Here is a 14,508-nt window from a genome sequence, read left to right as displayed (position 1 = left end):
CAACTCTTGGTGGGGCAGGCTAAATTTTGATCCTTGAGTTATGTGTTGAGATATGTTCACATATCCAAAATCTAAATTCCGGCAGCAGGAACTCTGTCATATCATAATTGATGTCCTTTGTGATTTTTTATTGCCTACCCAAGATAATGTTCTATTTGATCCGGCAGTCAAGACCCTGAACTGCAGGCAGTGTGCATAGTGGTTAACAGCCCATGCCTTAGAGTTGGAGTGCCCTGAGTTTGAATCTCAGCCCCACTTCTAATTTGCTCTCACTAAGTTGTTCATAACTTTTCTGGGCTTCAGTTTCTACATCTATGAAGTAGAAGAATAAATTCTTAACTTATTGGATTATTGCAAAGAATCATTACAGGTAAACCACCTGGCACAGGGCCTGCACAGAGGAGGGGCTCAGCAAATGCCATCTGCCCTTTGTACTAATACACTTTTGCTTAGAACTTCTGCCTCCTGAAACTTCTTAGCCCTAATTCATCTTCCTGTTAAAATCCTGTTCTACTTATTCCCCACTTGAGATGTTTTTCAAGGCAAACTCCTGTTTAACAACGTCTCATATAGAAGTATATCAAATATAAAGGGAATATTCTTATCCCTTTTCAGTGTCCAGTTCCTTAATAGTAACTACTTTAGATTGCTCCCATACGCTTCAATTTATATAAAATATATATTTGCAGGTGTATATACTCGTGTGTACGTGTGTATATATATATAACACAGGCAGACATATATACGTTTTGGTTATATGTAGCGTTTTTGCTTTGTTTTGCTTTGTTACCCAAAAGTGAGATCTTAGTTGCAGGTTTTCACTAATACATTGCAGGCACTTTTTTGATCTGTTTGTAGATCCAACCTACGAGTCATGACTAAGAAGGTCTGAAGCCTTTCCTGATCATTTATTCGTCAGGTGTTTTTTAAGTGCCATAATTTCGTACAGCTCTTTTGACACATATTTTAATGGATAGTATTTTCCACTACATTTCATGGTCTTCAGAGCATGGAGCACTTCTCATGCATTGTGTTCTCCCAAATAATTCGTGAGAGGGTTTAATCTGGAAATTAAATCTTCTGGGTTTTGATGAAGTTTTTTTTTAATATTACATGAGCCATTAGTGGGATATAGTTTATCGTGTTCTTGTCAAACTTTTATTATGTGTAAGTGCACGCTATTCATCATTTGTCGTCACGCCTGTATGTGTTTGGTGAGAAAGAACGTAATGACCATTTGGTTTATATTTTAGTGTATCTAATATATGAATTATTTTTTAAACATTTTAAGTGAAGCCAATCAATGAAAGATTGAGGGAGATTAAAGGCTGTAAAATGGCGATTGATGTCATACGGACTCAGTTTCCTCAGCTCAAGAAAGTGATTGAATTTGTGTGTGGAAATGGCCTTGTCTGTGAGACTGTGGAAGAAGCCAGGACTATTGCATTCGATGGACCTGAAAGACGGAAAGTAAGAAAAGATTTGTACTGGGTGCACTTTTGGATACATTGAAGCAGTATTTATAAGACTGATATATTACACAAACAATATTTATATGTGCTTCCATATGTTCTCTTTTATAAGGAAAACTAACATGGGACCAAGATGGTTATGGCTTCATTAGTTTTTATAATGCTCAGTTAAATTTTTGAAAATTTAACCTCTGTAGCAGTCCCCAACATCATAAATTATATTTTGGAAAATACATTTATTGTAATTATATCCTAAAGAAGTTCATTTTCTTTTTTTTTCTTTTCTTTTTTTTTCTTTTACTTCATATGAAATCAATATCTTTGCTGATCCTCAGATTTTCCCTACCTTTACCTATATAGCACATGTATTTTTATATACCAGGAAAGATTTTAGGTGTTTATTTTCATTCTGAGTTAATTCTTCTATTGCTTAATGGAGATACTGCCTTTTTACACATTCAAGGATAAACACATTTGAATTTAATGAAAGCACAATTGAAATGAGATTACTGAATACTAGTCTCTCAAGGGAATAATTTTGGTTTTAAAAATAAATATGGTTTCACTTTCAATCGAATAGTGTTTGTATTTAGTTGAATGATGTTAAATTCATGAAATTATCTCTCTCTCTCTCTCCTTTTTTTTTTTAAGCTACATTTGTGATGAAGTGTAACATAGCGTTAAGGACATAATCTCTGAATAAGACCAGTGATTGTACTTAGCAATTAATTATGTGACTTAGGCAAGTTTCTAAACCTCTAATTTTCATTTTCTTGTCTAAATTGGTGAAATGATATTGCCTGTTTCCTGTGGTTATGAGGATTAAGTTAAGTAATAACATGCAAAATGCTGTTATAGTGCCTGGAAAATAACACTCCAGTGATAGTCGTTTATTGTTTACTAGTCAGTTAACACATTTAATCTGGAATGTCCAGAATTGCAAACAGGCTATTCTTATGAGATGTAAGAATTTCCAGGATTAAATTTAGTGACTTATCTAACATGATTAACTTCGCATACGTTCGGAGCTGCCATCTATAATAATGTTAATAAGGATGAGATTACTGTCTTTTAGTAATTACTGTCATTGATTTCTACATATTAAATTTTAGCAAGTGTAATAAGCGAGCTATTAAGGTGTCTTCCTTATTTTGCTTCCTCATTAGCTAAAATTGAAATGTGTATTTGTAAAATTGACTTTTGAAGATTTGAGTGGTAAATTTATTGAAGTCGCATAAGGAAAAGTCTGTTTATTCCTTTACTTAGCAGACATATATGATCTGTAACTTGTTTACAATAACAAGCTTTACCCTGTACGTTGTGTCTTGTTCTCATCAGTATTTCAAAATTTTAACGTTTATTTGTCTTATTTGTATCTTCACTATATTCCAGGAACTTTTAGAAAATTTTCTGTGTTTTAGGTTGGGTACAACAATTGGATAGATGTCACATTTTCACAGAAATCATCTGATGTCTGCCATTTGTGCTCATGGCTTTCCGTAAGTTTGACATTATATATTAGAATTTTCTTTATTCAAACATTGCAAGTGATATCACAAAATATTTCGGTATATATATAAAGTATAGTATATATAATCTATATACATAACTACAAACTACATAAGTTAACAGCAATTCTGCAAGCTATAGTTTTGTTACCATATTTTTGTGATAATTCAATTTTTTAATAATTCAAAAACTTATGTACTAACATTTCAAAAACGAGCATCTCTTTACATATATTGCATTATTCTATTCACTCCCCTTAAATAGAGACACAACAGTTATTTGCTTCCTTCTCCCATAGACTGGTTATTATCTTAAAATATATATAGAAAGATATATTTATGTTTTGCCCTTTTAATATGATGAAGCAAAAAAAATGTCATTACATAGCCTGATGATTTGTGAAAAGATCATTTTTCGAAAATTGCTCACGTTGTACAAGAGTGAATAAAAGTACCGGGTACCATCGGGAATAAAATGTAATTGAACTTAATCCTCACACTTTATATCAGAGTAAGTTCTGTATGGATTAGAAATGTAAATGTGAAAAATAAAACCGTAAAAGTTTTAAGAGAAACCATGGAATTTTTTTCTCAATCCCAGAGGCAGGAATGCCTTTACAATATGACAGAAAACCCAAAAGCTATGAAAGATGGATAAATTCACGTAACATAAAGAATTCCTACATGGCAAAAACCACCATGAGCAAAATAAAAAAGAAAATGGCGAGCTGGGGGAAATATTTGCAACTCATGGAAAAGAACAAATTTTCCTGCAAATCAAGGGAAAAGAACAGTAATACAGTGGGAAAATGGACAAAGGATATGAACAAACTTGTTTTCATAAAAGGAAGTATAATTGCTCTAAATCATGAAAACTTAACCTCAGCTGTAAGATGGGAAAGGCCCCCTAAAACTACACGGAGGTTCTGTTTTCACCCGTCAGACCGACCAGCATCAGAAAGTGTGTCGAAATTCTGTGGGGCAGGAGGCCTTTCCTTCACGCTGAGAGTGTAAATTTCTACCTGATCTGTGAAGGGGAATTCCTAAAAGTTGTACCTTCTACCAACTTCACATATAGATCATTTTCACTGTATGAAGTGATGTGTTCACAAGGTGTATCCATTGATCCATTGTGTGTAATAGGAAAAGTTGGGACCAACCCAGATACCTATACAAGACTAGTTCAGTAAAATTAGAATACGTTCCTAGAATGCAATACTATGCAGCCTTAAGAAAGCATGAAGCTCTTGATGTATGTCCAAGTGTGAGACAATCTCCAAGATATATTCAGTTAAAAAAAAAACAATAAATAGACTCTTTGTGTAAAAATGGGGAAGAAATTTATGCATGTAATTGTTTCTATGTGCAAAAATATTTCTGGGAGAATAATCAAGAAATTGAAAGGATTGATTACGTCTAGGGATGGTAGTGGTGTTTGGGGCCAGGAAATCCAGGGACATTTTTCACTCTACTCTTACATATCTTTTAAATTTTGAACTATGTGAATATCTTACCCATTCCGAAATAAAATGTTAAAGGATATTATTTTTCATACCAATAAAAGAGGACTTAAAAATACAGTATACTTTGCATAACACAAAAATTGTAGGAGAATCTACTTCACCATCCTATAACACTAGAACAAGAATTTTTGAAACAATTGAAGTTTGTTCAGGAAATAGTGTGTTATCCTACAGAACAAGTTTTTAATGCCAAAGAATTCATTCTTTTTGCAGGCCCATGCCCTCTGACCTTCTTTGTAATGCTATTTAAAAATTTACTCAACTCTTTATTTATTTATTTATTTATTTTTTTTGTCTTTTTGTGACCAGTAAGGGGATCGCAACCCTTGGCGTGGTTTCGCCCCCATCGCGCTCAGCCAGTGAGCGCACCAGCCATTCTTATATAGGATCTGAACCTTCGGCAGGAGTGCCACTGCGCTCCCAAGCGCTGCACTCTCCCGAGTGCACCACGGGGCTGGCCCCTCGACTCCTTCTTTTATGTGAGATCCAGCTGTGCCAGCCAAGCTGTTTTTCAGAATGTAACCCCCAAGGTAGGCAGGGATTACGGCACTGAGCAACTCATATGAGCTATACGTGAAGGAAACTGCAGTCTGGGGGAAAAATGTTTTTCTGGAATAACAGTTTGACTGTAAGTCAAATGAAAGAAGATAACATGAGAGTGCATTAATATTTAGAAGAAATAACTTGTGTACCTAAAAACTACTGAAAACTCCTAAGATTCATAACTCATTGTATTGTTGGCTACTACATTTTTAGATTTGAAAGAGATGTATAACATAGTAGTTAAGAATATGGACTTAGGTATTTGACTGAGTTGGACTGTAGCCCCTGTGCTGTATTGCCTATGGCTTTTAGACAAATTACTTAATATCTTTAAGCAAGGCCCATTTTGTAAAATGGAAATAACATCTCCATCAAGTCAAATAATGTATAATCATTGTGTCAATGCACATTGTGTTCAGTAGTGAGTAGTTGCAATAACAACAGCATCAGCCACTGCAGCAATAAAGTAAAAACAACTCCAGAAAATCACTCTACACACTGTTCAAAGAGGCAAAATTGACTTGCCCACGTATCATGGTTGGGAAGAGAGAGTTGACACTAGAACTTAGGTTTATTTTTGCAGATTCTTATTAGCTCAAAATTCTTGTATACTTCTCTCGCTTCTCTCTAAGCAGGTCCCCATAGATTTTTTTTCCTGTTATAATTTGGTTTACATACATCAGAAATACAAGTTAATAAATGTTCAGTTTAGAAAACTTTGAAAAACAGGAGCTCAAAAGGAAAAAAAAAAAAAACAACTCATTCCCTAAGATAGTTGCCAAGTAAAATATTTGAACATACATATACAAAAAAATTATTTGTTTATCTGAAATTCAAATTTAGATGGGCATCTGGTATTTTTATTTGCCATATGTGGTAACCACACTCCAACAAGAACTGCTAGTGAGTATTATAGCATATATGTTATATCTTATGTTATTTTTTAAACAACTATATTTGTAAGTTATTTTTATATATACAACTGGGAATTTATAATAAGATTAACTATATATTTACCAATGTTTTCCATTGTATTTTTAGTTTACTTTTCTTTAGTGATCTCACTTTTATATCTTAATGTTTATCTGTCAGGAATTTATTTGTATGTACATAGTTAGATGTGAGTATTAGCTTTTTCCCCTAAATGGTTAATTACTTGCCATAATACAATATATATTGAATTTTTTACTTTTTCTTTAGTTAAATTTAGTGATTATAATATTATAATTTAGCCATTATAGTAGTCTAAATTATTAATTATACTTTGTTCTTTTTCCACCTGGTTTAATTTCTTATCTTTATTTTAACTAATATTTGTAGCATTCTTATTGTATATTAACATGCATTATAATTTATTGTAATCTATGAGAATTAATTCTTTAACAAAATAATCCAGGTACACATTATAAAGAAAATGCTAACTCACAAGCACTATATAACCAGCATGTTTAAAATGAAATTCATGTTCTTTTTACTAAATCTTGATCTCTCTTCTGTTCTTCAACTCAATCCTTGATGATACTATTCCAGCCAAACAAAATCCTGTTTCCCCAGGGATTCTTTCCTAACCTCTACATCCAAACAATCCCCAGGCTCTTCTTATAATATATCCTAAATATTTCTGGAATCTTTTCCCTTTTCTTAACCCTCAGTACTATTGGATGAATTTATACCATCATCTCTGGCATTGCTGGACCAATGCATTTTCCAAATAGTTGCCAGAATGGTCTATCTAAAGCTCCTCTCTGACATTTCTCTTTCTGTTGGGTTTCAATGTGTTCAGAGCCAGTCCTCCTCAGCTCCCGCTACAAGCTCCACTAGTCCTCAGTGGAATTCCATCCACGTTCTTCCTCTGATGGCTTCCAAAGATCTGGCCTGTCTACTAGCCTCATCTCTAAGTTAATCCGTAACTCTTGCAGGAATTCCAAATCCTTTTATATTGCTTCTTTGCCCTTCCCATCCCTGTGACACATGCACACTCATACACAATCCATTTTATGCATTCATGCCTTTCCTGCCAGCACACCACCACTGCCCTTTCCCTGGCTACCTCCTGTCTGTGTCAGAGACAACTGCCTGCTCAATATTCCTCTCTGCTTCTCCCTTACTCATGGACCTTGATTTCATTGTGTAGCAATCTAGGTGTAGCCACTGGATGTAAATGGTAGTCATAGGTGGGCCTGCCAGGAAAATTTCCTTATAGGACCCTTTTACCCTGACTCTCCCTTCCTGTCTTCTTTCTTGAAGCACAGACACTATGGCTGAAAATCTACGAGTCATCTTGGACCTCACAAGGACTTTGAAGGTTGTCATATAAGAGACACTGACATACACATATAAACACATTACTAGTACACACAGTGTAGAGGTAAAATATGCTTTATTGAGAACAATTTACAAGCAGGGAAGCAGTGGAGCCTTTCACTTATTCCATAAATCACTTGCTTACTAACAGGACTATAAACCTCAGGCTGTATTATACCTTGACTCCGTTTAAATTTTTTCATTGGTTCCAGTTTCACATCCATTTTGGAGGGAGTGATACTTTTGGTATTCTCAAATTATGACAGCTATTTTCAAAATATGCCATTGATATATATGACAAGATTCCTCAAGATACAGGATTACGTAATGCTAACTATTTGATACTGCATATAAGTATTCTTAGTTTTTGCTTGCCAGTGTTGAATATGTTTGGAACTAATATTCAGCTTATTTCAAACCTTAGTAATTGCTGCTAATTTGTTGTCTAGAATTGCTTTGGGCCTTTGTAAAAGGGGTTTTGTATTTGTGTTTTGTTTCTTGGCTGGTGTCCCTTCGTAAACAACATACTTTGTCATTAAAGTATAGTAAGTGGTTTTTCTCATCTTCAAATTTTCAGCTGTACAAATTGCCACTTTATGTCCTTATTTTTGTCTTCTTTATGTATGTTTTTTCAAGGTAAAATATTTTTGATTTTACAGACAGTGGCTCTTAATGGAACATTATCTTTAAAATCTGGGGTGATCTCTGGAGCATCAAGTAATTTATAAAACAAGGCTAGATGCTGGGATGAGAAAGAGTTAACGAATCTAAGAGTCAGAAGAAGCCAGCTAATCCAAGAGCTGAAGGTAAATCCATGTCATAAAAGTTACAAAATACTAGTGGAATAAGGGAGTGTTTTTTTAAACCAGGTTGGGGTTTTTTGGTAATAAAATTAGCACGCCTATCATTTAAAAATATTCAAATAATGCAGAATGGAATACAGTTAAAAATAAAAATTATATATCAGTGGTATTTGCTAAACACAATTTAATGCTTTGCCTCCTGAAGTGTTCTCTGTATGTGCAAGTATATGTATTTTCCTATTTCCATTGTTTTACAAAATATTTTTGCTGTAAGTATGTTTGCAACAAGCTTTTTCATTTAATGCCGTAAAATAACATGTTTTAATTTTCATATACAGAATTTTACTTTATTTTTTAATGAATTTTTTTGTCTTTTTTTTTTTGTGGCCAGCACTCAGCCAGTGAGTGCACCGGCCACTCCTATATAGGATCCGAACCCAGGGCGGGAGCGTCACTGCGCTCCCAGCGCCGCACTCTCCCAAGTGCGCCACGGGCTTGGCCCTAACCAGTCTCCTATTGATTTGTTTTTTGCTGTTCCAAATGGTGCAATATTAGACATTCTTTAGAGATGGAGAATAAAATAGTATCTAAGAGTATATACCCTATAGCCGAGCTGCCTGGGTTTGAATCCTGACTCTGCCACTCACTAGTGGTATGACCTTGAGCAAGGTCCTCTTTGTACCTTAGTTGTCCCAACTGTAAAATGGGGACAATAAAAGTACCTAACATTTACTGTTATTATAAGGAATACATCAAACAATTTAGATAAAATACTTAACACAATTCCTGGCCTATGAAGCACTCTATAAATGTATGATGTTATTATATCTTTATTTGCATAAATCTATCTCTCAGATGAATTTCTATAAGTGGAATATCTGGGTCTAATAATATGTGTATTTAAAATGTTCGTAGACAGTAGGTCAATTAGCTCAGCTGGTTAGCGTACAGTGTTATAACCCCAAGGTCAAGGGTTCTATCCCTTTACGAGTCAGCCACCAAAAAGTATATAAATAAATAAAATGTTTATAGATATTGCTAAATTCTCATCAAAAGAAAACCTGTAGTAGAGTGTGCATGTCCCTACATTGCAGCATTGGGTACTCGCAAATATTTTAATTTTTGTCAATCTGATTGATAGAAAACTGTAGTCTAGCTTGATATTCATTTCTTAATTTATAACAGGTTGAACATTTTCTCATGTATCTATTGGTTCCTTGTAAGTTTTTCTTCTGTGAACTGTGTGTTTATTTTCTGTGCACATTTTTCTATTAGGTTGTTTGTTATTTTATTACCTATTTTAAGTTATTTGTATAATGAGTAAATGACTCCTTAGTCATATACTCTTATGTTGTAAATTTTCTATGTTTGACATTTTTATTGGCTTTATTAGGGTATAATGAGCAAACACCTATTTTAAGTGTGGAATTGAATACATTTCAACAAATGTATGTCATTATGTAACCACCACCACAATCATGATATAGCTCATTTCCACTACCCCACCCCCACACACAGTCCCATTTTTATGCTCCTTTACACTCAGTCCCCTCCCCTAGACCCCTTAGGCCCGGGCAACCCAATCTTTCTGTCATTACAGTTTTTCCTCTTGCAGTAAGAAGTTTTTGCCCATGCTTTCTTTACTTAGCCTAGTGTTATTGATACTCATGTTGTGTGCGTATCAGCAGTTTATTCCTATTTATTGCCAAGTATCTGTTTGACACTGGACTTTATTCTTTTTTGTCATACATGTGTTTTTCATCTTTATGTAGCCAAATTTATTAATCTTTTATAACTTCTGGATCTTGTAATGTATCATGCTTAGAGAGATGTAATTCTTTCTTAAGCTCACAAAAGGAAGTCAATAATGCTTCCTTCTAGTGCTTTTGTGTATTTAACATTTACTTTTTTTTTTTTTTTCCTGTGGAATTTATTTTAATGACTCGGGATCCAGCATATCTTTACCAATTGACTAGTCATTTTATAAAAGTATCATTTGTTGAATATTGTACCCCCCAGACATACTTGAAATGTCAACTTTAGATACTAAATCGATAGAATGCTTCCAAATTATTTGTTTTTCCTATTTAGCTTTCTTCTTTTGTGTATACAAATTATAAGTTTCGGATTCAATTATTGAATCAAAAACTTGATTTTTTTGGCAATGTTATTTAACAACTTTTCATCTTTTTCTGTAAGCATAAGACCACATTTTATATTTTAGTCTAAGGTATAGAAATGTACAGCTTTTCAAAATTTTACAAATTTAGGTCTAGGCACAGAGAATGTTCTGGAAAGATGGTAACTTGAAATGAATCTTGTGTCTTATCCATGTCCATATGAAGTTCCTACCTGGTTTTTGTTTGTTTGTTTGTCTGTTATAATTTACTTTTTCTTTATTATACATACATGTGAGGTACAAGGTTGATTTTCAATAATTGTGTAGAACGTGTGGTGGTTGGATCAATATAGTTAGGTTATTCGTCATTACAATATGCAGTCATCCTTTGTGTCCATTGAACAATTCCTCATTAGCCCTCTTCTTTTTCACCTCCCCTCCCCTTTTCCACTTACAGTTTTCTAAAAGTTCAATGTATTACCGTGATTGTTGTTTCTTTTTTCTTTCTCTCTGCCTCTATTCATTGATCATTTGTTTATTTATGGATTCAGCTCCAGCTATGTGTGTGGTATTTCTCTTTCTGTACTTGGGTTGTTTCACTTAGGATAATTTTCTCCAGCCTCATCCATGTTGTTGCTAAAGGCAGAAGTTCACTCTTTTTATGGCTGAGTAGTATTCCAATGTTTATATATACCACAAATTCCTTATCCAGGCATCCAGCTATGGACATTTAGGTTGGTTGCATTGCCTAGCTATTGTAAATAGAGGTGCAGTAAACATGGGAGTGCAGGTACCCCTGTGACCTGATGTTTTCCAAACCTCTGGATGTATCCACAGGAATGGGATTGCTGGATCATATGGCAGTTCTCTCTGCAGTTGTTTGAGGAACCTCCATACTGTTCTCCATAATGGCTGTACTAATTTACAGTCCCAGCAACAGTGTAGGATGGTTCCCATATCTCCACATCCTTGCCAGCGATTGTTCTTCTCTGTCTTTTTGATAATAGCCAGTCTAACTGGGGTGAGGTGATATCTCAGTGTGGTTTTGATTTGTGTTTCCCTGCTGATTAGTTCTGTTGAGCATTTTTTCATATACCTGTTGGCCATTTGTATGTCTTCCTTTGAGAAATGTCTGTTCAGCTCCTTTGCCCAATTTTTACTTGGATCGTTGTTTGCTGTAAAGTTGTCTGAGCTCTTTACATATTCTGTATATTAGTCCTTTGTCAGTTACATAGTTGGCAAATATTTTCTCCCATTGTGTAGGATGTCTTTTCACTCTACTTGTTGTTTTCTTTGCTATGCAGAATCTGTTTAGTTTGATATAATCCCATTTGTTTATTTTTTCTTCTGTTGCCTGTGCTTTTGGTGTGCTATTCATAAAGTCATTGACCAGTCCTAAATCTTGGAGCATTTCCCCTACATTTTCATGGAGGAATTTAAAGTTTAAGGCCTTATATTTAGGTCTCTAATCCATTTTGAGTCAAGTTTGGTATATGGTGAAAGGTACAGATCAAGTTTCATTCTTCTACAAATGGATATTCAGTTTTCCCAGCAGCATTTATTGAAGAGATAGTCTTTTCCCCAGTGTATATCCTTGGGGCCTCTGTCAAAGATCAGTTGGCTGTAAATATGTGGGTTGATTTCTGAGTTCTCTGTACTGTTCCATTGGTCCACATGTCTGTTTCTGTGCCAGTACCATGCTATATTACAGATTCGTAATAAAGTTTGAAGTCAGAAAACTTAATACCTCTAGTACTTTACTTTTTTTGCTCATGATTGCTTTGGCTATTTGTGGTCTTTTGTTGTTCCATATGAATGCCAGATGTGTGTCTCACCTGAACCAAGTGACAGCTGGGTGGGAATGATATCTTGGGTTCTGGGGAGGCTGCTCGGAAAAGCTGATGCAGGGCTTCTTCCTCTTCATCTGTAAAGAGCACCTCGGGAAGAATGAGGACATGGGGATCCTAAGGGTAAGTTAAATTTGTCCCATGTGGGTATGGCAGGTCTTGAATTCCAGAAAGCTAATTATTTGCTGAACATGTAAGTTGTGGGGCTGCTCCTCTTTAGGGTGCTTTAATACCCAAACCTGACCCTCAGTGGGCAAAAAATACATAAAAGGATCTGAGATGTTCCAGGAGACAGGCAACAACTTGAACAAAAAAATAAATAAATAAAAATAAAGGAGCTTTAAGGAGATATAGTATAGTTTGACCCTCACCCCAACCTTGTTGCCTTAAAAAAAAAAAAAAAAAAGAAAAAAGAAAATAGAAGAAGAATAAAGACCTGGAACTAAATATATTTCTTAGGCACAGAATGAAATAGATGAATTGAAGGAGAGGATTCCCGTTGCTGACAACTAATTTAGCAACCAGAGAGACCAAATGGAAGAAGCATCTCAATGGAGGGAACAAAATTGCAAAGATAATGAAATCATGAAGTAAAGATTTCTGCTAATAGAGACTTAGCGGATAGACTTGGGGAACTTGACTTGAGAATAATAAAATCCCAGAAGGATGCAAAGGATCAGAGAGGAGGGTAACATATTTTTAAAAAATTCTCTAATTTGATAATGAACCTTAATATACCATTGACAGGAGACACTCAGTCCCACGTAGGTTTGGTGAGAAGAGGCCCACCATAGTGAAGATCTTGGTGTAATTCGTGATTGCTTAAGTTATAGAATCAGTGCTAAACAACCCTCCCTCCCACTTTTCAAAAAAAAGTTATACATAAAAAAATCAAGCTTATAGACTACAGAACTTGTTAGAACTGTGGAATAATAGCCACAGGAGAAAGGATTGTACCCCAGGATACCATTTACCTTTTAGGAGTCTGCATACAAGCAGATTCAGACACTATGTCATTCATAAACTCCATGTGACCAAGATACTAGAGAAAGTACTCTAAGCACCACTTGAATTAAATTAGACCTAATTATAATAAATTAATAATGCTAAACTAACAGCAAAACCAACATAATAGTAATGGAGAGAGATGTAAATAAGTTCCAAAGTTCTCATCTGTGAAGAGAGGAAATTAGAATAGTCTAAAGATTGAATCTTGAGGGGTGGGAGGGTAAGAGGTGGAACCAAAGTGTTAAACACAAGAACAGATAGCAAACCAACAAAAATGAATGAAAAGAACAAAAAATGGAAGGAATAGTATTTTTGTATAACAGACATTACGGTAAATGAGTGGATTTAATTTTCCCATTAAAAGACCAAGGTTGTCATAGGTTAAAAAGCTAAATGTGTCATTTACAAGAAGTCATCTTAAAATTGAATGTTGAAAATAATAGCATGAGCACCTAGCAAATGCATACAAACAAACAAAAAAAAGGAGTGACAATATCAGACAATGTGAAATTTAAATTTAAATATCCTTGGGTTGTATAGTACACTTTTAATAAAGATTTATTAAATGACTTGAACAAAGAAGATGTTATGTAATAAGAAACAAACTCTCCATTATAAACCAGTTTGCAGCACACAGCACCTAAGTATTAAAAGTGAGAATACTTCTTAATAAAGATGAAACTTATAGTGAAACATTTTAGTGGTATGACTCGAAGTTACTCGCAGGCTTTTATGCTTTAGTTTCCTTATCAATAGAATGGGAATAATAATAGCACCGATTTCATAACCTTGTTAAGGGGATTAAGTAGATTAATAGATAGAAGCTGCAAAGAACATGATAAGTGCTCAGTAAATGTGAAGTATAATGAACAATACCCATGAAACACTTAGAGGAACGGATCACATGCTGACCGCGATGGAAACCACAACAGATTCTGAAACGTACACGTTAGGTCACCTTCATCATACTCCATGTGACGTTAGAAATAGTGAATAAAAAAGTCTTCGCCTACATAGAAATTCAGTGTGCTTGTACATAGTTTAGGGATCAACAAGGAATCAAGAGGCAAATTATAAAATTCCTAGAAAATGATGAGTATGCCTCCTACCATTATTTTTGAGACACAGTAAAAGCTGCATCAAGAGTAAAATGTCTTAATTAAAAAAGAAGAAAGATGAAATACAAGGGAAGTTATTAATCACCTTAAGAGATTAGAACAATCACAAAACACTAAAACTATAAAAGGGAATTACTTTTAAAGCTGAAATTAATTACAACTCAGAAAAGGGACAAATGAATCTAAAACCTGGTTCCTTTGAATGACTAATACAGTAAACTCTTTGCAACCCTAATGGAGGAAAGAAAAGCCAGAAGCAAACA

At 34.5% G+C, this 14,508-nt stretch overlaps 1 pseudogene; it reads left to right on the top strand.

Moving 5' to 3' along the window:
• Positions 1 to 1,335: 1,335 nt before the first annotated feature.
• The window catches only part of LOC134368513 (tRNA (adenine(58)-N(1))-methyltransferase, mitochondrial-like), a 48,831-nt pseudogene continuing 35,658 nt past the window's right edge, over positions 1,336 to 14,508 (top strand).

This window comes from Cynocephalus volans, chromosome X, assembly GCF_027409185.1.
Source record: "Cynocephalus volans isolate mCynVol1 chromosome X, mCynVol1.pri, whole genome shotgun sequence".
Taxonomy (NCBI): Eukaryota; Metazoa; Chordata; class Mammalia; order Dermoptera; family Cynocephalidae; genus Cynocephalus; species Cynocephalus volans.
The sequence above is the reverse complement of the archived record's forward strand: the minus strand, read 5'-3'. Positions and strand labels throughout refer to the sequence as shown.